The sequence below is a fragment of the Capsicum annuum genome, chromosome 4, assembly GCF_002878395.1.
Source record: "Capsicum annuum cultivar UCD-10X-F1 chromosome 4, UCD10Xv1.1, whole genome shotgun sequence".
Taxonomy (NCBI): Eukaryota; Viridiplantae; Streptophyta; class Magnoliopsida; order Solanales; family Solanaceae; genus Capsicum; species Capsicum annuum.
This window is the reverse complement of record NC_061114.1, coordinates 24,301,823-24,327,443: the sequence shown is the minus strand read 5'-3', so window position 1 is coordinate 24,327,443 and position 25,621 is coordinate 24,301,823. Positions and strand designations below refer to the sequence as shown.

Sequence of the window (25,621 nt, the reverse complement as noted above, 5' to 3'; positions counted from 1 at the left end):
ATTAAATGTAGTTAATTTATGATGTTTTTCAAAAATCTTTTTTCTTTTATTGTTGTGTCAAGTTAAAGCTCTCTATGTAATAAACTAGATGAGTAAAATTTTGAACTGATAGTTCTAAAAATACTACTCTTTTTGGTCCCATTTTTGGGTTAAGTTCATACATGATCTTAAAATTAGTTGGTCTTAATATTTTATTTTCCATAAAAAGAGTATTACAAAAATGACCTCCATAAAAAGCGATCTTAATTTTTTGGCCCCACTTGATAAATGTTGCCTATGACAGATATTCAAGATGTTCCAGAAAAATGAACCTGCATAATGACAAGAAATTTTGTCTTTACAAAAGTTAAATCTTGGAATATTGCTCACAAGGTAGACGTTTTAACTTTTTCCCGTAAGACATGCGTTCATGATATTGTAAACAATGAACCCGCTCAATTGATTAGAAATCCGTATAAATAACATAAATACCAGCTCTTTTGGAAGTAATTATACTCTCTCCCACTTTTAAAATTACTTTACTTTCTCTCCTTGTTAATATACATAACATAGCCGACATATACATAATATTCTGTGTATATGTTGGGATTTTTGTAATATGTTTAGGGAGTTGGAATTTTTTGTAATATTGAAAACATAAGTTGTGTATTTGTGTAATTTTTAGTATGCCTTAGAGGTAAAGGTTAGAACTTAGGGTTGTTGCTTATCAGATAAAAGTCTTGAGTTTTAACTATAAGACAAACGTTTGAGACAATTTAAGACATGAGTGAACTTGTTCAATTGACAATAAGTTTTTCCTCATAGGCAAACATTAGAACTTATTTAGTTGGAACGGATATTCAAGACCACACCACTTTGGGGACGAAATTCAAAATAAAAAATTTAGGGGGCAAAAATTCAAGAATAGTGACTTTAAGGGATACTAGGCATAGTGTCCTACAATTTTTGTGATGCATTTTTTAGTTTATTTTTAACAATATGATTTTTTTTTATATTTAAAAGTAGTTTAATGTTAAATTTCTCATTTTTACCTTTAATTGAATTATATATAATTAAACAAACATTTATGTTTTTCTTTAGACTACTATTGAAGGGTGTTTGTCTAAGTTTAAAAGTCAGTCATACTGGTTTATAAGTATTTTTTAAATTTATTTACGCATTTGATAAACATTCAAAGTTCTTTTAAGTTAAAATAAGTCAAAAATCATAAATTGTTCTTCCTCAATTTATTATGTTTCAGTTTATATTAAGTACTTTTAATTAAACCAAAACTTTTATATTTTTCTAATTCTCAATGTACCTTTTCTAAAACAAAAGCTCTAACGCCCTCGCCATTTCATATTTGTTGTTCATTCTTTTCTTACAAGAGTATTTTTAAATTTATAATTATTTGTCAAAAGAACTAAGGGTACTTTAGTCACTTTATGAAAAAAAAATATTTTTATTTTTTTAACCAAGCACATCAAGTGCTTTGTCAAGTAAGCTAATCACCCAAACTAATAAAGGAAAAGTGAAATATACAATAAATACACATCAATGTGAGACGTTTAGCATGAAGTCAGGCCCTAAAACATAAGTAAAAGCGAAAATTCGAAAGAAATCTCAATCTCCAAAATCTATAGTCATAGTGTAAAAACATTAATACAATATACAAAAATTGAAAATATATGTATCTGTCTCTGATAATCAAAATAAGGACAAACAAAGATAGAGGAGGTCCGATTCAGCTCAAGCATTGGAGCAGATCAATACCTCAAACCCTGAAAGTCTCCACACGAAATCAACTGCCACAAGAAGTGTTCGTACTAGGATCTGCACCGAAGGAACATAGTATGGGTGAATACGGTCCACTTGAACTTAGTAGGTATCATAGACAAACTGAGCAAAGTATAAAATAGAACACACACATAGGCGCGCGCGCACGTGCGCACACACACACACACACATATATATATATATATGAAAAACACACAGAAACTATGCATAAGTCAAGAAAACTAAGAAACACTAGAAAGATGTGTATGCTAATGCAATGTGGATGAGATGAATGATGAAAGTCATCAAATTATTTTCTGTATACAACAACGAGTTGCAACTACCATGTAGGAATCATAGCGGGTTCGCAATCCATAGACTGTATCTCGTATCTCGTATCTCAATCTCAACTCTCCTCTCCGACTTATGTTCATGGAGATATTTTTTATAAAATTATCTCATTTTCTTTCAAAAATAGTGTTTCTTCATGATACCGGTGTCTAAGACCTGTTTATGTATGGAATGAGGATATAATACTCACAATATAAATATATATATATATATATATATATATATATATATATATATAGAACAACTCAATATGTCTATAATTCATGATTATCAACTCCAATTAGGCACCATTGCAATAAATATGCATACAAGACATCATTAATATCATATCAACCCCTAGCTTGAATATTGTTATCATGATAAAGGTATTTCAATGCACAGATAAAGTCAATGATGTCAAATAAAGCTCCCACACGGGCAACACATAGTATCAGATATTATAACCAACCATAATGAAATATAAGCCCCAACACACAAAACTAAAAATAATCTTAAAATATAAGCGCTATAATTGTTATTTCCAACCCATAGCATGCTTTACTTATTTATTAACTACTCAGTTCATTTGAAAGAAGTTAAGCCATAACCTATCTCGAAATGATAAAATTGTGGTTTAAAGTGCTTCAACATGAAGCGTTTTCCTTATGAATGGCCTAGGAATCAACTACATTCAAATATAGTAACTATGTGTAAACATAATTAACATTACCCATATTCGGATTAGATTCAAAACGGGTTTGAAAAATGAGTTAAAAAATAAATGGGGTAAAGCCAGAATTTTATTTAAAAAAGAGAAAATACATTATTTTCCCTTTAAACTTGTCCTCAGAACTCACTTTAGCACTTTAACTTTATAGACAATTATTTACCTCCCTAAACAACTTTCAAGTAGGGGTGTACATAGGTCGGGTTGGTTTGATTTTTTATTGAATAAAAATCAAACCAATTATGTCGGTTTATTAAAACTATAAACCAAATCAAACCAACATAAAATTAGTTTTTTCGATTTAGATTATAGTCGGTTCTTTCATTTTTTCATTTTTTTGAGTTTTCTCATTTTTTTTAAATATTTATTTTTTACAATTATATTGTGATTGAAGACTAGATCAAGTATGTTTTCACTCATGTGCTAATGAAAAAACTCAATTATGAAAAATTGAGGAGCGAAAAACTCTCTTGAAACTAAAAAGTAAGATGAAGAGTGAAAAATTTAGGTTTTAAGTTTATATTGGGTTTTCGATTATTTTATTAGTAATTAATGGATAAATATTACAACTTAATATATATATATATATATATACACACACACGCGCGCACGCACACACACACACCTACTTTCTAAATATTGAAAATTAATAAAACTAATTGAAAAAGTATTTAAAAAGTCGATTATAATTAATATTTTATGTATAAAAATTTAAATTATATATATGCATTTATACATACACACACACACACACACACACATATATATATATATATATATATTTATATATATATATCACACACACCTACTTTCTAAATATTGAAAATTAATAAAACTAATTGAAAAAGTATTTAAAAGTAGATTATAATTAATATTTTATGTAAAAAAATTTAAATTATATATATGCATATATATATATATATATATATTATGTCGGTTTGATTTGGGTTCGGTTTGACTTTTTTTTGATTAACACCAAACCAAATCAAGAATGGTCGTTTTTTTTTTCAAGCACCAAACCAATCAAACCAAACCATGTCAGCTTTTTTTCTTGGTTTGATTTGGTTCTTCGGTTTGGTTTGACTTGATGGTTTGGTCTGTACACCCCTAATTTCAAGTGAATTAAATACCACCCTAAATATATAATACCACTCTCATAACGGAGAGTGTCTTACACACGCGCACACATCAGCGCCACGTCAATGCCTCGTTGGAGCCATGCAAAAAAATATCTTTAAACATAATTTCATATATATATATATATACACATATATATATATATACATATACATATACATATATATATATATATATATATATATATATATATAAATTAAAAAAAATTCCTTCACATCCCTTCTCTAAATAAATTCTCTCACTTTCTCTCTAGATTTTTCTGATTACTGTTTTCACCGACATGGCTCCACAACTACTAGTGGAGCTTTTTCGACCACCAAATCAATCTAAAATTGTGCATAAAGATGATGCGCACCCACCTTATAATGATCTAGTCAAAGATTCTACCCACTGTTCTGTAATACCCCAAATTATAATTAGTGAGTAAGTATAGTTGAAAAAGGAAAAAATAAAAATTATAAGAGATAATGGGCTAAAGCCAATATTGATAAGGAAAGGAAAAAGAATTAGAAAAAAAAGGATTAGGTGGCCCATCTGCCACACTTATAACAATATAAGAAGGGTTTAAGGCTTAATGCCCTTTCCTGCCAGCAATCGTGCAAATTAAAAAAAAAATAAAGAGAAGAAAAGTTTCAACCTCCATTCTTTTAAAGAGAGAAAGCAGTGAGTTTGACTAGGAAATTCTCTCAGGGTTAAGGTAAAATCTTTTCTACATCTTTATTTTGATTTCTAGTCTAGGTAATTTATTTTGGGTAGTAAAATCTAATTATCACAGATGGGATTAAGCATATTATGGTGTTGTTTTGGGATATAAAGTTTGACGAATTGAAAGTTGTCATGAAACCTTGAAGGTTGGGTAGTCTAATTTTATCATGAATTAGCCTAAAATAAGATATTTAACATGAGAATGGATAAGATGTGATTATAGGTTTGATCCAAGAAAGTGTTATGAATCGTTCGGGATGACACATTTGGTATTTCAACACGTGTACTGTGAGTAGTAATCTTGCCACAATTTATGTTTCTTAAATTGCATATTTATACCATGTTTTGATGCAAACAAGAGTTATTGAATGCTTTGAAAATTTGCACGTGGGACAAGTTCTTTACTTAATATGATATTGATATGGTTATTTGAGATATGATATTACTATTGTGAATATTCTTCACTTACATAAGAAATAAGTATTTTTGATATATGCTTTATTCAAGTTTACATGTATTATTATTGATATGAATTTTAAAGTTATGTCTATTCTAAAAGATGTTATCATACGAATATCCTATTATTTTCAAAGAATTTATGAATGGGAGTAGACCTTGATTGAATCCCGTAGCTAACAGCGGGATCGTTAAACCTGGTGCACCTTGTATTTATTGATGAATGTTACAGCCCTCGCTAGTGGGAAGGTAGAACTAGCATACTGATACTGATATGATATTTGAATCCTTTATGAGGGGTCCACTGTTATGGGTTATTCTTAATAAAGAAGAATGCCATACTGATTACATGATTCATTCTTGGAAACCTCTCAAATATGTAACATGTGATATGATACGATGCTTTATGAGTTTATTACTGAACTATTGCTTCACTTTGCTTACATGAGACAATGATACTATTTATTGTTACTATTTTCTGAAAGAGCATTTATTTCATGATGTTTTCTGACTTGTCCCCATTAAAACGGTTATGGTTAAGTGTTATTACTCACTGAGCTAGCGTCTCACTCCTCGCTATTATTTTTTAGAGAATGCAGGTGACGGTGAGGATCTTGTTGGCTAGAGGATTCCAGTAGCACATTCCTGGTGAGCCCCGCATTTGTTCGCGTGGGCTATAGTTTATTTATTCATTATGTTTTTTTTCCTTGAAAACTCTTAGTTTGCTTCATAGTCATGTCTTTAGAGCTTGAGTATTCTTTTATTATTTTGAATTTATGGAGTATTTGACTTCCTCTTAGTTATTGGAGAAGAATTTCGTATTGTTAGTTAGTGGTATTGGTGAATTGTTGATGATCTATGGTGATTTGTGTTGATGTTGTTTTGATGTTGAATTGAGACAGAGAATTTTCTTGTTAGGCCCATAAACAAGGGAAACTCTGTTCGATTTTCTGTAGAATTCTGATGAGACTTGCTTTGGAGTCCTAAACTCCTTAGCGCCGGTCATGATCCTATTTTGGGTCATGACAAAGTTGGTATCAGAGATAGGTTAGGTTAATTCGGTGACTATAGAGCACATGATAGTAGTAGAATCTCAATTATGGTTATGTTACTGGCCATTTCTATAATCGTGATTCCGTGAGAGCATGATAGGATGTGTCTTGATCTTCTTTATTATTCTTTATTATGTGTGTTATGTTTAGGATCAATTAGATGAATCTAAATATCTTATTTTGTTAATCAGATGGTTCGTAGAGCAGCTATTGGTTGGGGAAGAGGTGGATCCCATCGAAGGGGCCGAGGTAGGGGTAGTCATGATACCGCAGGGAATAGCACTGCCACTCCAAGAAGTTCAAGAGAGCCTACTCCTGAAAGGAATGATAGTCCACCTCCACCATTTCATGATGGTAGTACTGCTGAGGTACTTGCTTCCATGCAAAGAGCCATAGAGGGCTTGACCGACCGATTGGATAGACATGAAAGGGGTGGTCAACACAATTCTGCACAGTTCCAGGCACCTATTCAGACTTACAACTTTGGAAAAAAGGAGGTTTCTTTGCAGGAGTTTCTAAAGTTGATGTCACCAAAATTCAGAGGGTTCAGGCAGTTCAGTTGATCCTCAGAGTTTTTTGGATGGTACATTCAAGGCGCTGCGTGCGTTAGGGTATTCTAGTGAGAGAGCTGTGGAGCTTGCATCGTACAATTTGGAGGACACGACTAACATTTGGTATGAAACTTTATTGCTAGGAAGGCCTACAAGAGCAGCACCTCTAATATGGGATGAGTTCACTAAGTTCTTCATGGATACCTTTCTTTCTGAAAGTCAGAAACAAAAATATGCAGCTCAGTTTGAGAGATTGGTTCAAACTCCAGATATGGATGTGTCGACCTATAATACTATGTTGTGCAAGCTAGCTAGATATGCTCCATACTTGGTATCCACGGAAGCAGGTCAAGTTCAGAGGTTTGTAAATGGACTGGTTGCTCATCTTTATAATGCTGTGGCCCTACAGATGAAAGTCTTGACCTATTATGAGATAGTAGATCTTGCTAGAATGATTGAGGAGAAGGGTCGTGCAGAGCGGACAACTTATGAGGTTCGTAAGAAGGCTAAGATAAGTGGATCTTTCAGTGGTGACTTAAGTGTAAATCAAAAAGCTAAAAATAAGGAAAAACATCAGGGCCATACACAGGGACAAATTTGGTTTCACAGTCTGCGTATAAGCTACCTTTTAGACAGGTTACCCAGGGGTCTTCAGTATCTCAGAGATATCGTAGTTCAGGCCAGATGTATGCCACTACTCCATCCTGCCATACTTGTGGCAAATCGCATATGAGTCAGTGTCGTGTTTTTACTGGAGAGTGTTTTTGATGTGGACAGTTAGGTCATCGCATCAGAGATTGCCCTCAGTTTTTGAGAAATGCTAGTCAGGGGTTCTAGTCAGTTAGCTGCACAGAGTCAGGCTACTTGTAATCCTATAGGTACGGGAAATAGAGGTCGAGGTAATGGAGAACGGGTTGTTGGAAATCAGGCACAAGAAAATCCTGGTAGAGGCCAACCGAGAGTCTTTGCACTTACTAGATAGGATGTTTAGGCCTCGAATGCAGTGGTTATAGGTATTCTTTCTGTTTGTTCTTTTGATGCATATGCTTTGATTGATCCGGGTTCTACCCACTTTTATGTGTCCTCGTATTTTACAGTGAGATTTGATAGACAGCTTGAGATGTTAGATTGTCCTTTTCTTATTGTCACCCTCATGGGATATTTCTTATTAATAAAATATGTTTACCGTGATTGCGAGATTATAGTAGGAGGTAGGGATACCCTTGCTGACTTGATTGTACTTGATATGATTAACTTTGATGTGTTGATGGGGCATGGATTGGTTATCTCCTTGCTATGCTTCTGTAGATTATCATGCAAAGATAGTTAGATTTGAGATACCCAACAAATCTAGTTTTGTATTGGAAGGGGGTTAAGTTCCAGAGGTTAGTAAAGTTATATCTTTTATGAAGACCCAACGACTATTGAAGAAAGGTTGCATAGGTTTCTTGGCTATGATGAGTGATGTTGAAGAGGGAGCCCTTAGTTTGGAGGAGCTACCTATGGTGAAAGAATTTTCTGATGTATTTCCTAAGTAGTTGCCAGGATTACCTCCAGTACGAGAGATAGACTTTGGTATTGAATTGGCACCTGACACTATGCCAATATCTATACCCCCATATCATATGGCACTAGCAGAATTGAAGGAGCTTAAACAACAGTTGCAAGACTTGCTAGATAAGAGTTTTATCAGACCGATTATATCGCCATGAGGTGCACCAGTTTTGCTTGTAAATAAGAAAGATGGATCTTTAAGGATGTGTATTGACTACAGACAGCTAAACAAGGTAAAAATACATAACAAGTATCCGTTGCCTCGTATAGAGGATCTGTTTGATCAGTTACAAGGGGCTGTCCATTTTTTGAAGATTGATCTTCGATCTCGTTATCATCAACTTAGAATCAAGGAGGAAGATATATCTAAGACAACATTCAGAACTCGATATGGGCATTATGAGTTCCTTGTGATACCTTTCGGGTTAACCAATGCTCCTGCTGCATTCATAGACTTGATGAATAGGGTGTTCAAGCCGTATTTGGACAAATTTGTGATAGTATTTATTGATGATATTCTGATATATTGTCGTAGCCAGGAAGAATATGAGAATCATCTGATGACTGTATTACAGACATTACGGGAACATAAGCTTTATGCTAAATTCTCAAAATGCAAATTTTGGCTCGACTCAGTATTCTTTTTGGGGCATTTTGTCTCCAAAGAAGGTATCATGGTGGATTCTAAAAAGACAGAAGCAGTGAAGAAATGTCCAAGGCCTACTTCACCCACATAGATTCACAGCTTTATAGGTTTGGCTAATTACTACAGGCGTTTTGTGCAGGATTTCTCTAAAATTGTAGCTCTATTGACTAGGTTAACATAGAAAGATGTAAAGTTCCAGTGGACATAAGAAAGTGAGCAGAGCTTCCAGAAACTCAAAACATGTTTGACCACTGCACCGATATTAGCCTTACCATCAGGCTATGGAGGATTCAAGGTATTTTGTGATGCTTTGAGGGTTGGATTAGGATGTGTTCTCATGCAACATGATTATGTTATTGCTTATTCTTCGAGGAGGTTGAAGAAGCACGAGCTGAACTATCCTACACATGATTTGAAGATAGCCGCTATGGTTTTTTCACTTAAGATTTGGAGGCATTACTTAGACGGTGAAACTTGTGAGATTTATACCGATCATAAGAGTTTGAAGTACATTTTTCAGCAGCGAGATCTAAATCTTCAGCAGCGTCGGTGGATGGAATTACTCAAAGATTATGATTGTGCTATCTTGTATCATCCAAGAAAATCTAATGTTTTGGCTGATGCTTTGAGCAGGAAATCTATGGGTAGTTTGACACATATAGCTCCTGGAAAGAGGCAGTTGTCGAAAAATGTCCAGAAACTTGAAGGCAAAGGTGTCAGTTTTGGTGTTAGAAGGTCAGAGGTATTGTTGGATTATGTTCAAGCTAAATCTTCTTTGATAGAGCGCATAAAGATCATTCAATTTGAGGATATGCAGTTGTGTATATATCGAGATGAGGTCCTAGCTGGTCAAAGTAAGACGATAACTGTTGATTGTGATGGTATTCTTCGAGTGGGTAATCGATTATATATACCAGCTGCAGATGGGTTAAGACAAGCTATTCTTGAGGAAACTCACAACTCCAGATATACCATGCACCCTAGTTCTACTAAGATGTATCATGACCTGAAGCAGTTGTACTGGTGGGAAGGTATGAAGAAAGATATTGCTAACTTTGTTTCTAGTTGCTTGACTTGTCAATAGGTTAAAGTGGAGCATCAACAATCAACAGGATTATTGAAAGAGATCAGGATTCCAGATTGGAAATGGGAAAGAGTTACTATGGATTTTGTAATTGGGCTTCCGTGAACCATTAATGGTCATGACTCTGTATGGGTAATTGTAGATCGGTTTACTAAGTCTGCTCACTTTCTGCCAGTAAAGACTATATATAGTGGAGTGAAAATGCTCAGTTATTTATGAATGAAATTGTCCGACTTCATGGAGATCCATTATCCATCATTTCTGACAGAGGATCACAGTTCACTTCACACTTTTGGAGATCTTTCCACGAAGCATTGGACCCAAGCAGATCGTAGTACTGCATTTTATCTGCAGACGGACGGACAGTCTGAGTGTACTATACGATTTTTGAAGGATATATTGAGAGCCTGCATTCTTGACTTTAGAGGTAGTTGGGATACTTACTTACCCTTAGCTGAATTTGCTTACAATAATAGTTCTCAGTCAAGCATTCAGTTGACTCCATATGAAGCCTTGTATGGTAGACGATGTTATTTTCCTATTGGGTGGTTTGAAGTTGGAGAGGCTAAGGTTTTAGGATCAGACTTGGTACAGGATGCTATGGACAAGGTCTAATTGATTAGACAGAGTTTTCTCACAGCTCAAAGCAGACAAAAGTCGTATGCTAATAGGAGAAGAAGAGATTTGGTATTCGTAGTTGGGGATAAGGTTTTTCTACGAGTCTCTCCTATGAAAGGTGTGATGCGATTTTGGAAAAAGAGGTAAATTAATCCCGAGGTATGTAGGACCTTATGAGATACTTGAGCGTATAGGAGGAGTGGAGTATCGAGTGGCACTCCCTCACTAGATGTATTTCGTCCATCCAGTGTTTTATGTCTCTATGCTAAGGAAGTGTATATCAGATTCTTCGCGCGTGCTCGAAGCACCGACCTTGCAACTTGATAAGAATTTGACATATGAAGAGGAACCGGTGGCGATTATTGATAGACAAGCAAGAAGGTTACATTCAAAAGAGTTTGTGTTTGTGAAAGTCTTATGGAAGAACCATACCATTGAAGAAGCTATGTGGGAGTTAGAAAAGGATATAAGACTCAAGTACCCTCACTTATTTCAGTCTTCAGGTATGCACTTATTCTAAATTTGGGGACTGAATTTCTTAAGGTGGGGAGAATGTAATACCCCAAATTATAATTAGTGAGTAAGTATAGTTGAAAAAGAAAAAAAAATATAAGAGATAATGGGCTAAAACCCATATTGATGAGGAAAGGAAAAAGAATTAGAAAGAAAAAGGATTAGGTGGCCCATCTTCCATACTTATAACAATATAAGAAGGGTTTAAGGTTTAATGCCCTTTTCTGCCAGCAATCTTGCAAATTAAAAAAAAATAAAGAGAAGAAAAGTTTCAACCTCCATTCTTTTAAAGCGAGAAAGCAGCGAGTTTTACTAGGAAATTCTCTCAGGGTTAGGGTAAAATCTTTTCTGCATCTTTATTTTGATTTCTAATCTAGGTAATTTATTTGGATAGTAAAATCTAATTATCACAGATGGGATTAAGCATATTAAGGTGTTGTTTTTGGGATACAAATTTTGACGAATTGAAAGTTGTCATGAAATCTTGAAGGTTGGGTAGTCTAATTTTATCATGAATTAGCCTAAAATAAGAGATTTAACATGAGAATAGATATAATGTAATTATAGGTTTGATCCAAGAAAGTGATACAAATTGTTTGGGGTGACACGTTTGGTATTTCGACACGTGTACTATGAGTAGTAATCTTGCCACAATTTATGTTTCTTAGATTGCATATTTATACCATGTTTTGATGCAAACAAGAGTTATTGAATGCTTTAAAAATTTGCACGTGGGACAAGTTCTTTACTTAATATGATATTGATATGGTTATTTGAGATATGATATTACTATTGTGAATATTCTTCACTTACATGAGAAATAAGTATTTTTGATGTATGCTTTATTCAAGTTTACATGTATTATTATTGATATGAATTTTAAAGTTATGTTCTATTCTGAAAGATGTTTTCATACAAATATCCTATTATTTTTAAAGAATTTATGAATGGGAGTAGACCTTGATTGAATCCCGTAGCTAATGGCGGGATCGTTAGACCTAGTGCACCTTGTATTTACTGATGAATGTTACAGCCCTCGCTAGTGGGAAGGTAAAACTAGCATACAAATACTGATATGATATTTGACTCCTTTATAAGGGGTCCACTGTTATCGGTTATTCTTAATAAAGAAGAATGTCATACTGATTACATGATTCATTCTTGAAAACCTCCCAAATATGTAATATTTGATATGATACGATGCTTTATGAGTTTATTACTGTAGAATTCTGATGAGGCTTGCTTTGAAGTCCTAAACTCCTTAGCGCTGGTCATGATCCTATTTCGGGTCGTGACAAAATTCTCAGAAATTAGAAAAGATTAAAGCGATAATGGGAAAAATTTTGAATGAACAATGGGTTGAGAAAGATTATTTTTCAAGGCAATTCGGATGATAATGCAGTACTTCTGAGCGGTGGAATACATTCAACATCCCATGAGAAATCTACAAATATAGTTTTTGATGATTTGTGCATGCCAATCAAGATAATTGATTGAGGTAAATTGGGTACTATTGCGGTCTAATTGCCAGGGGTGCGAACTGATGTTCAACCAATTTCTGGATTTAATTGCAAAGAATTGAATTGAAAAAATAATAGAGGAGTTTAAGATACCCAGGCCATTTAATTTTCACGAACGCCATTGATAGAAATTTCAAAATATTACAACACCAAGTTTAATTTCACCTTCATCTCCATCAATTCCGCAACATCCATCAACGACACCTACTGTGTCAACTAGAAATTGAGCCACAAAAATCTTACAAAAATAAATGTGTAATGAAATTAAAGAGTGTGATAGGAGATTGAAATGACGGTGATGAAAGAAAATGGATGATTTTTACCAATAAACCTTACTTACGTGGCTAGACACCTCCGGCAAGCTCTCCTACTCATGGGAAATTCAATTCATGCCAAGAAGGAGGTATGAGTGGGATGGTGATGGAGGAAGATGAATGGAAGAGATGGCATGGTGGTTGTGAAAGAAGAGATGATGGAGCAAGATCCAAAAAGAAAATAAAAAAATAAAAAAATTATGACTTGGATAATTATTTATCTATTTTTCTCCTTCTCACAGAGTTTGGGAGAGTGAAAGCACTCTCCTTGTTAAAGGATATATTAAATTTACTTAAAATGACTTTGGGGAGGGGGGGGAGGGGTAAATAATTATATGTATAGTTAGAGTACTAAAGTAAGTTATGCAGACAAGTCTAGGGGGGATTTTATGTATTTTATCTTTTAAAAATAACCTGAGTCTACATGAGAAAACCTACATAGAAACGGATTAAAGTTGAGGTCCAAATCGAAAAAAAATCTTTTTAAACTTTATCGGTAAAACCCCTAATTTTATATTTTGAAATCATGATTTAAAGGTGTTTTTAGTGATATAATCGATGAAAAATATTGAAAATAAGGTTTTGAAGCTTACCCAAACTCAAATGGTGAAGAAATACTCAAGAAATGCCCAAATCCGAAGCTCAAAAGTCCAAAAATAAAGAAAAATGTGAAAAAAGTATTTATACTGATTCAGCTCTAGCCGCGTAAGCAGTCAAACGACCGCTTAAGCGGTCTAGTCTACGTGGTTAGGGTACTAAAGCGGTCCCCTTTTCTAATAGACTTCTACAACAATCATCGCTAAAATGATACTTTGATTGCTAAAGCAGCCACACCAGCTTCAGCTACACTAGCAACTTGGATAAGTTGAAAAGTTGTCGGCCGATTGCTCGGAATTCGTTCATAATTTCGTAAATAAAATTGAACTATGATACTAGACTAATTCAGTGTTCCAGACTCAAATGATGATGTTATATTTTCAAAAAGAAGATTGTTTTCACAAAATTAACCCCCGAAACTCTATCTTTACTTTTTTCGAATCAAGAATCGAAATGAGATATAAAAGCCACAAATTCGAACCAACCTCGCTACTAACCCCAAGTCGGCATTCTAGATCTGCTGGCACAATTTATTTTGCCATCTGACACTTAGAACAACAAATATTGACAGAAGTCAACTATAAAACTTCTCAAGCCTCAAAAAACTACAAACTCGCACAAAACGTTCCTGATCACATCAAAAACTGTGTCAACCATCTCCAAACCTCAAAATTAATATGTAGCAGCTATGAGAAAAAATAAAATAATCAAAATACATAGAAATGAGAAATTCATAAATTCAGGTCATTACGTACTTATTACCAATCAATGGTTTATTTATAATTAATTAATTTTGATATCTAAAAATACTTATCAGTTGTCTATAAGATGCATTAGATAATTTGAAACAAAGAGACTACACTATATTTAAAGGTTGTTTGGTGTAAGGTACTAAAATAAATAGTCTCGGGATAAAATAATAGTCACAAAATAAAATCATAATACTAGGATAACTAATCCCAGCATAACTAATTCCAGAATAACTTGTTTTCCTACCAAACGACCCGTTAGTGATAATGATGGAACCTGAGATTTGAACCTAATCAAACTAGCATTTGGCCATAGATTCCCATAAATATTTTGGTAAGTTAGTTTTAAATAAAGTTTCACCATGTGTTTGACTATATTTTTTGAGAAACATATTTTATTTTTTCAAGAAAAAAACATAAATATGATTTATATTCATAAGTTTTAAAAACTATTAAAAATACCTATAAATTTGTATTATCATTTTATAATAAACATATTCCGTGGTAACTATATTTCGTGATTAAAAAAATTCATACATTATAAGTTCGAAATACTACTGTCTTGACAAGAATAAAACAATTGGAATGTTGTAGTTGGGAGGAATAAATAGTGGGGTTGTTTTATAAAATTTAAGAAAATGGAGTAAATTTTAAATCCTTAAAAATATCCAAAAATTAGAATTTGGTCCAATACTACGTCTTTCTAATTTTCGGAAACTTGAGTTTTTTTGTCAAACCTTTTAGACAAAAAACAATAAATTATTTGACCAATGTTATGAATGGTTTTGTTCATTATATTCTCAATCTTATGATCTCTCATCCCTCAAGAGAAATAACGAAGCGTCTTCTCTTCAATCTCTATTTATTTTTGTTGTTTGTACTTTATATTTCATAACACGTTATCAGTACGAGACGCTGCATTGAGCACTTTTTTGAAAAAAAATCAAAGTATTACAAAAGCTATGAAGAGAAAAGGAGTTGTCAGGTGGTATCTTTCTTTTTATGTTCAGTTAATATTCTTGTAATATTATATAGCAGAAGATATCACAAGTCTTTAATACTTTAATACTATTACCAATTTTAAGAAAAAGAAAAGATACAAACATATGTATGTGCATATAAGATAACCGTCGGAAATCTGGTAAAGTTGGCCAAATTGGTTTGAATTTTAAGTTATTCTTTTGCCAGGACAGTTGATTAAATTTCAACACTTATATACAAGTATAGTTATTCATTATTCATGAGATTGTGCCCGCAACACATCACAATTTGTCCATTTAACTCTTATATATCCTTTAGTTTGTCTTATGCAGACTGAAAACTTTATGAATTTGCTATGTGGTTTTACATAGCCTGAACTAGATCTTGTCGTACTTCACAATTGTGAAGCACCAATATTAAAATGAGCCCATAAGTTGTATTTGATATGGTTAATACATCAATTTTGAATTAATACAATGCACTACGATCATAAGATGTTGGGTTCAAGTCCCATCGATTTATAGCCTAAGAGGCATTTATATGGATAAGACGTCAAGTTTGAATCTCAATGCACCATATCGATGATATTATGTTGGCTAAGGCAAAATAATGCCTTTTTGAAAAAAAAAAACTTGAAATTTGTCCAATTGAATCTGCTCCATTCTAAGAAGTGAATGTGATAGCAATATATGACAAGTCTGAAAGATGACAAATTGCTCCATTTTTGAAGTAAATATTGTAGCAATATATGATATACTCTCTAAGATATGTTAGAGAAAAATTTTCTACATTAAATGTATGCCTCGATTTGCTCCTGAAGTAGAAATATCATGAAAGAGGTTATAAGCTATCAGAATTTGATAGACTTAAGACACGATTATATTTCATTACTGGGGTATGAGAAGCTTATTAATGCAAACATGCACTTAATTGTGATGGTATTACAACTCACCTCCGAAAGAGACTCAATAATTGAGAAAAGTTATTTTGAAATTTACTTCTGAAGTAGTAAATTTGAAATCTATTCATGTAATAGTAAATCTGAAATCTACTAAAGCAAAAGGCACATGTCATAATAAACTTAGAGTTTACTAGTATAAAAGTTCACAAGTTGACATAAACTATTGTGGCATTTTGAAGATGTGCACATTAAATATTAGACATGTATTGAAGAGCTACAAGATTCTTCAAGAATTGTTTATGCCGTTTGTTCTTATGATAAGTTGGTTGGACCAACTAATATTGAGATTGAATATCTCAAAATCTGAAAAGTATAAAAGGTAAATATGAGATCGTTCACCAGTCATGTGATCTATTAAGATGCATCAATATAAGATGATCACTTGTACGTTTATTGTTAACCTGCAGTTTGATATTCATAAAGTTGCTTACTCAATAAAATTGAGTTAGGAGCATAACTTTCAGATTGTGTAATCAAGACAATTCATCTTGATGATGATGGCTTGGCATTGAATGCCTTCGATAAATGGCTAAACCATTGCTAATGAGAACAAAGCTTTATGTGTTGCTCTGAAATATGATATGTTGCATACAATATCACTTGTATGCATTAGACCAATAAATTATGATTATTTCTTCACTCTAAATTGGTTCAAGGATAGGAACCAATTATTTCATTTAATAATTTTGATGTGCGGTATACGATTAATGAATATACCATGATGCACAAAGATGGAGTCGTCAAAGAAGATGGAGGATATATGTTAGTTTTCCTAACATAAGGGGGAGATTATAAGCAACTATGAAATATGTTAAAAATTATCATTAAATTCTCATTCAAAAGATGATTCAAGTCAAATGCCGGAAGCATCTGTTGACTCAAATTTAGTATCATATTTAAGCTACAAGTACTCATATTTTGCGTTCTTAAAGGACAAAGTCTACGCATGTATGAAGCGTGGTAGACTAATCAGTTCCAAATGAAATAATCCTTGAAAAGAAAGGAGCAAATCATCATAATAAGAAGATATGTGCTCTTGAAGAGACTACGACATAACACTTCATGAAACTTTATGAGAGGGTCAGGTACCTGAAGATAATGAAGTGATGAGATCTCAAAATGTTATGTCACATTATGAACCGATACAAAATAATATATCATGAATCATATCTTTGATACAATATTGACACAATATTATAAATATTACGAGGTTGAATTCTACGTTAATTTAAGAATGCTAACGTAGAAATATTTTTCAAGTGACATGAAATAATGCATCTTGGTAAGCATAAAACTTATTTGATTTGCAATCCAAACACTTGAAGATGTCACACGTGAAATGCTGAATATTGTCACTTGACAAAATTTATATGAAATTTTTTTAAGGATTCAAAATGCTTGAAGCATATAAAAGTTTCTGGAAAACTTATTTATAACCTTATATTGCATAAGTTTATAACTTGAAAATTATTGAAACTCTTGGAGAATTTTCAAAAGCTATAAATTATTTGCTGAAATGAGAAATATGAAGTATCATATCTTGGTGCAATTGGTGCACAACACTAATGTATTTTGCAAATACTACAAGGCTTGATATAGCCTTTTTTCGATTAGTTTGTTAGTAAGATATAGTTTTGCTCTTACTGAGACATCGAAATAGGATAAAAAACATGATCTTATTTTATTCTAACGATTGCAGTCTCGATCTTATTGGTCATGCTGATGTTGGGTATTCATCTAACCTGCATAAATCTCGGCCTCAAACATTAATGTGTTCACACATGGGGATACTGCCATATCTTGGAGATACAAAGCAGTCTATCACTACAAAAAAAGGGTCAAATTGTGGAGGTTAATTTTATGATTTGCGGGAGTTTTAAATCCCTGCAAAATGTAATTCCGGCGGTTCTCAAAACCCCACAATACGTGCCGTCACAAACAATTTGCGGTGGTTTTCTTCGACCCCCATAATTAATTTGTGGCGGTTACGACCCCCATAATTTATTTATGGTGGTTATTGACCTCGTTATTCTAAATTTAATTCTTTTTATAATATATTTTTATTTAAAACTTGCAGGGGTTAAAACCTCCGCAATTTTTTATCTTTTTAAATTTAGTAGGGCTCGTCAATTTTCAATAACTAATTATAGATTCTAATTTTAGCTCAAATTTAATTGTTCCTTTGGGCATAATCTACAATTCAATATTTGTTCAATTCATTATTAATACAACAGAGTAATTAAACATTGTAATTGACAAGCATATCACAAATGCATTGAACATTAAACTTCAAAATTAAATTTTCAACATTAACATCTTCAAACTCTAAATTTTTAACATTAACTAGTATCGTCAAACTACAAAATCAAATTTAAACACAAAACCTTCAATATTCTAAGATTCATTCCAACCACACAAATACAACGAAATCAAAGAATGTCATTAGGATCATTATCATCCTGTGATCTCCTTGCATCCATGCGCGAAATAGGTCCACTAGCTGTATCACTCGGCTACATAAAAAGGCAAAGTATAAAAATCAATCAATAAACTTCAATCCTTATTATAAACAACAAGTTATAGTGAAAATCAAGCCTCTATAGTGAAATGTCGTTATAATGAGGTGACATTATAGAGAGTTATTACTAGATTACTTACTTTCTATTCAATTTTGTGAGACACATTAATTTTTTTAATTTGTTCTTAAAGAATTTATCATGACCAATCAAATATCACCACATAAATTGAAACGGATAGACATATCAAAAAGCTAAGATATAATAGATGTCAATGACATCTTGTGGTGATTTTAGACAGTGTCAGTGAAGGATATAATACGGAAAATTTTCTTCTTTTCAAATTGGAATGCTGTTTGAAAAATCGCACATGAGAAAAGTTATGGTGGAGAATAATCTTTTTGTGTTGTTTCACAAGGCTGAGAATCATATATGATTTTTTTTAAAAGGATGGATTGATTTTTGCCACAGAATCTACAGAATGAGGCTGGAAGAAAAGAAAGTTGTGTTTCTTCTCTTAGCCAGCTCCTTTATACATATATACCCTTCCATTTTATTACTTATGAGGATATCTAAAACTCACACAAAATCAACATCTTCATCAAGTTGATTTTTTCTCTCTTACTTTTAAAATCTTCTCATTATCATTCTTTATTTAACTTAAGTGGTGGTGGTACTAATGGCATCCAGGAGAATTCTTAAGGAGCTAAGAGATTTGCAAAGAGACCCTCCAACTTCATGCAGTGCAGGTACACTAAATATTACTAGTACTATTTTCTTTTTATGACCAGAAAATTTGCTTGGAGTCAATCTTTGGACCAATCATAGTTCACTTGGCACAGGACTCGAACTTGTGAATTAAGATACAAGTCTCTTAACCTTTACCAATTGAACTAACCCTATGACTTACTAGTAGTAGTATTTGCTAAGTGCAAACTATAGTATTAAGGAGTTCTTATCAAATTTAAAGCTAGTTTCAAGTAGAAACCAGTTTTCAAGATTTGTTATAGTATTTTTCAGGTCCAGTAGCTCAAGATATGTTTCATTGGCAAGCAACTATAATTGGTCCAAATGACAGCCCTTATGCTGGAGGTGTTTTCTAAGTCACCATCTATTTCCCCCCTGATTACCCTTTCAAACCTCCCAAGGTATGACTTTTAATATCATAAGCCCTAACCCCCCAACACCTTAAAAAGGAAAGAAAAAAAGAGGAAATAACAAAGTACTAGTGATATTAAGTTCCACATATATTGACAAGTGGCTTTCCATAAATAATAATGGAAATATTTGTTTGGACATTCTTAAGGATCAATGGATTTCAAAAATATTATATTCATGAACAACTTGGTAAGTCATAAATGCAAAGATTGAATTGCATTGCAGAAATCATTATACTAAAGCTTTTTCCTCAAATCTTCAAATATTCACTCCTCAACGAGACCTCAAATCTCAATATCAAGATTCTTAGACAAATCGGTAACCTTATTCCTTGTATAAGAACTCTATAACTTTATCTTGAAAAAATTATTGAAGCAAAACCAAAGGTTCACATACGGACATGAAGGTTCACGTGAACAGAATAATTAAACACAACACCAAAATACACTCCTACCTATGGACATGAAGATATTTGTCCTCATAATCTTTTAAGCCTAAGAAGCATCTTGCTACACTTGATAATAAAGAAAAAGTTGAAGTTATAATTCACAAGAAATTATGAATACCAGAAAACAACACAAGAAAAACTTCCAATCTGATCAAGAAAAATTGCAGCACACCAACTCAAAAATAACATAAAATTAGAGAAATTTTTTACAACCGATTCAATTGAAAAAAAAAGTAAGGAGAACTTTACTTACTGCTGTGGGAGAAACCATTGAAGGAGAATCAAAGAGCCCCATAAATTATTCCGGTATTATTCCTTCTTTCATTATCATATATGTCTTCAAAGCACTCATTATCTGATTGTAAGAATTCATCATTTGAGCAAAATTTTCTCGACATTGGAACGAACAAGAACCTCCACTACTTGAAGCACTTGTACCACCAAAACAAGGTTTATCTTGTTTGAAAACTCTACTAGGAACAACTCCTAATCCTAAGCATCTCACCCTTCCAGAGTGCTCTGGCCTAGCGCCTTACCAACGACATCGTTTGGCGAAACTTGAGACTCATCTATGGCGCTTCGGCTCAAAGCTGACTCAATTTTTTTCCTACATATAGAAAATTTGTTGTCAAAATAAATTAAAAATAGAAATTTATTTGGCATACCATGGTTGATTACTCGACAAGAGTGTATGGCACATAAGTATAACTCACACATATTTGTTTTGCCGCTTCATTAATATATACTCCATCTTGATTCTTATGAGTAGCAATGTACATTTGTGCTAGCCTAGACCATTGTCCAGTCTCGGCCATTTATAAATATAAAAACATAATCAAAATAATTTACTAGTTAGGAATAATTATATTCGAGGTTAATTCACTCACCATTTTAGCCCTTCTTGTAGCATTGGCTTTAGAGCCACCAGTGTGTGGAATTATCTGTTTCTTTTGATTTTCACGGTTCCTTTGACGCATGTTCTTACAAAATATATTTATACCTTAATTAGAAAAAAATAATTATACAACTATAAAGAAATTCATATACATAAATACCTTTGTTGATTCTTTAAAATTGTATTCAATAAAAAAATCCATTGATCCGGTGGGATCCCATCCGACAGCTTATCCATAATCTAAGCTTTACTTTTAAGTGGATCATCAACTTTATTCCACGTGTTAATCTTATTTGTAGCCACTTTTTTCCAATAGATAAAGAAACATGTCATTGAGCAATTGATTCGGCTGTCTCAAAGAAGAATTTGGGTTTCACAAAATGAAAATATTGGTTAGCTTTTCTACTACATGTAAATAAAAAATACAAAGATAAAATTAATCAGTGGGTCATTGCTACCAGTTGCTAGTAATTGGACTACTAACACTAGCAATTTTCTTGATTAAGCCATCTTCTTCCTCCCAAATTATTAGGCGCTTCTCATACAATGTAAGTAACTGAAATTCTCTAGTTAATTTAAGTTTAATTAGCTAAAGGTACAAGTGTCTAACAAGTGATTTTTATTTTGATTTAATTGTTTTTTCAGATAAAAAAGAAGAACGTTACACATTTGTGTCACACAAAAAGACTGCTAACAGTCAACAACAAGTATCCAAGACCTACAATTTTTGTTCATGAAGGTGACAATATGGAGGTCAAGGTTACTAACAAGTTCCCCTGGAACACTTCTATCCACTGGTAATCATTCACAAACTTATGAGTTTTTCAGTTACTAACGCATGATAATCTTTCCAATTTTGTAGACAGAAATAATATTCCTGGGATAACTAAAGCATCCACCTAATATTCAGAAGATCATGGTCTAGAAACTGATTGATCCCTTTTCTTACATCATCTAAGTAGTAGTATATAGTTTTTAGCACTCACAGAACCTAAAACTGAGGTGCCTGATTGCCCCTCAGAACGGCTTACGAGCCTCCCAACAACTAGAAAATTGGCTTAAAAAAATAAGGTGACTTTTGGGACCGGAGATTATTGGCATGCTCCTACTATAGCTGCAAACATGGCATTTGTTAGAGCTGTTTCACAAACAGGAATGTCCCTGTTTACCATAGAGCATCTGAGATCCTTGTTCTACCTTCACTCTCTAAGAATTGGAACAAGTAATAACTGAAATATTTACAACTTACAGAAATTTTAATGTAGCTTCTCATTATCGCTAGTTTACTTTCAGAAAATGCATCAAATCAATTCTCAGATTTGTCGCAGCACTGGACAAATATATACTGTATATGCAAAGAAAAAGACAATTGGGACAGATAAAGTGGCACATACCCAAACATTTGTAACAAACAAATTCATGTATGGTAAAGTCATATAAGTTACAAAGCTGTTGGACAATTGTATGTATGAGCAAAATTACTCCATAGTAATCCCACCAATAATCTAGTAGGGAATCCACTAATTAAACCTACCACCTTACAACTAGCTTTGTTCATTCTACTACAAGTCCACAACCCCTTGTACCCATATAAGAGTGGTTAATGGCTACCTACAGCAACAAAAGTGCACACTACTACTTATAGGTAAGTTGCACTTAAATATTTGCCGGGGATCAGTTAACCTACTACTTAGTTGGTCATGCCAGTCACTATGAGCTTTGGTAGGTGATTAATCCCCTTGGCAAATGGAATTGGAAAACAGATGTTGTTCCTAATCCTGACGCTCCATTGGCGCAATGAAACTAATAATTTTCTATTAAACGAGATGTTGAAATACCCAAGCTTGACGCATCGTTTGGAGTAGAAAATTGTGAAATTTGCTTGGTTATTACACTTGTATATATCATATTAGCAGAATATTTTCATGGGATTTTGTATGTTAGCATTAGCCTATTTGATGCTTCTTATGTAATAAAATATGGGGCCTCAGTTATCTTAATTCTGTCTGCAGTTAGTTTCTTTCTTAATAAAAGTGTCAACTAGGAGAAAGCAGCAACACATTTCTTAATCTAATTGGGAAGAAAAAAAGCTAAGCTCTAAATTTTTCTGCAATAAATCAATTCATATTAAAGCTGCATAATCAAGTAGTAACTAACAACCAATGTTTGGCTTAGATGAATGTAATAGAATTCTCCTAATGTCCATGAATAACATCTTAACCAACAAGAGTAGAGATCCCAAAAATAAAATAAAATGCACAACAACAACACTAGAAGTCTAAAGTAAATACTGTAAACAAATATGTTGAATACAATGCAGAATGCCAAAGCTTTTAGAGCTTCAACCCAAACTTACAAGCACTAAATATTAATGCAGTAAGCAAAACAAATGTATGCAGTAACCAACATACCAGAAAATCCTTTCATGATTAAACACTAAGAGTGAAGAAACAAAACAAATGTATTTTCCTAATCAAAACGATAAAACCACTCCATTACCTGGATCTCAAAGAAGTTTCTGTGAATAGTACAATCAAGACTCCAATCAGTTTCTGTTCTCTAGTTTTTTGCCCTGAGATAAGAAACCACATAACATACCAGAAAATCCTTTCATGATTAAGCACTAAGAATGGAGAAACAAACAAATGTATCTGCCTAATCAAAATGAGAAAACCATTCCGTTACCTGGATCCCAAAGAAGTTTCTGTGAACAGTACAATCAAGACCCCCAATCAGTTTCTGTCCTCCAATTTTTTGCCCTGAGATAATAAACCACATAACATACCAGAAGATCCTTTCATGATTAAACACTAAGAATCGAGAAACAAAACAAATGTATCAAGAATTATATAAAGAACAAAGATAACTTTCTTAGCCAAAAAATAGGAAGTCTTGAAAAAAAAACCCACTAATCGAGCGAGAAAAATAAAGTGCCAAAGGAAACTAAAAAATAATGATATATTCATTTTTATCTTTGTACCAAGGTAAAAAGGAAAAAAAATGTGTGTTTCAAGCTGTGGAGTAGAGAAACTTGGAATAGTAAGATGATTATTTCAGTTTTTTTTCTGCAAAACTGAACTAGGAAAAGAAAAAGAACTAGCAATCGCTTAGATTCTCGAAAATTGCTTTTGTGCCATCTCATGATCAATACGATATTGTACATACACCATATTACATGTTCCTCGACCTTAAGGGAACCCTTTGAAGCACAGGCGCTCATGACATTTCTAATTGACTGTCCTGTATTTTTATCAAGATTTCAATAGTTAGGATGATTTCGCTAATTATGGTTGGACACTTCAACCATGGATGCATAGTGGTAAGAGCATTCTATTAGAAAATAGGTAAACATTGCTGAATAGGTAGATCCGAGATCAAATATTACCAAATTTAGATGATGACATGCTAAGATAGTACTTGTGATAACTATATATGAATTCACGTCCTCTACCCTACTAGGAAAATTATAAAATGGCCACGTTAGTCTTAGTAATCAATTGTGAAAACATTTGCGTCTACCTAATATTCATATTATAAGTTGACTTATACTTGTGGAGATTGTTAGCTTGTGAATATAGATGATGTTGTCTTACAGTTTATTGATAGGGATGAGTTACATATATACTATTGACCTAACAACTATGGTGGGGATCATGTCACGACCCCTAATTCTAAAGCTAGGACTGACATCTAACGAGCCATAACCCGCTAAGCGAACCATTGCATTCAATCACCAAACTCAAATTAAAGTCTAAATTCTCATTCATCCCACCACATTCCGAGACGAATGATTAGGATTCCTTCATCATAGTCATACCTTTTGATATATTTTGTGGGACGGGTTGAAGTAATAGGATGAAGCAGTTGCATAGCTTCACTGAAATCTAATGCAAGAACCCTAATACCCTAGCACCACCTCTAGACATAATAATAGAGACTATACCAGCTAACCCTACTGCCAATCCTACCTAATCATGGAGCAATATATAAATGATCAAAATATGAAGTCTGACCTGAGCTCTAATTGCTCTACTCTCTGTATGCTCTCCATAATGCTAGATCTGATGACCTCAATTGCAATGGTCGGCCGGAGTATCAATGATCGGCCGACGGAGTCAATTTATGTGGGGGAAGGGGGGGGGGGGGGGGGGGGGGGAGAGAGAGGCTGATTTGGGGGAAAATGAGAGGGGGAGATTTGGGAGAAATATTAAAAGCTGTGAATTAAAAAATGAGTGAAAATTTTGGCCAATTAAAAAAAAGGATTTTTTTTAATGGTATAAGACGTTATTTTTTCTATTGATAGCGGAGGTTTAAAACTCTCGTAATTTATAGTGGGGGTTTAAACCCCTGCAAA

The 25,621-nt window shown here is 33.2% G+C and overlaps 1 protein-coding gene and 1 long non-coding RNA gene across 13 annotated transcripts in view; one reads left to right on the top strand and one right to left on the bottom strand.

Moving 5' to 3' along the window:
• Window positions 1-18,514: 18,514 nt before the first annotated feature.
• On the bottom strand, window positions 18,515-25,485 carry LOC107855914. Of its 2 annotated transcripts, none has more exons than XR_001670399.2 (4): window positions 25,281-25,485; window positions 23,767-23,839; window positions 20,626-20,979; window positions 18,515-18,763 (listed from the first exon to the last, which is right to left on the bottom strand). It is a non-coding gene; the product is annotated as an uncharacterized LOC107855914 (long non-coding RNA). The 2 variants fall into 2 exon arrangements; XR_007054851.1 differs by having other exon boundaries at window positions 23,767-24,026; window positions 25,281-25,436.
• LOC107855913 (transcription factor BEE 2) overlaps window positions 18,945-25,621 on the top strand; it is a 14,311-nt gene continuing 7,634 nt past the window's right edge. For 2 of the 11 annotated variants that reach the window (XR_001670397.2, XR_007054846.1), the window contains exons 1-2: window positions 18,945-19,515; window positions 19,787-22,064. The gene's annotated coding sequence lies outside the window, so the exon portion shown is untranslated. Of the gene's footprint in view, window positions 19,516-19,776; window positions 22,065-22,560; window positions 23,268-25,621 lie in introns of those variants that run through there. The other 9 variants (XR_007054848.1, XR_007054847.1, XR_007054845.1 and 6 more) reach the window with 9 other exon arrangements.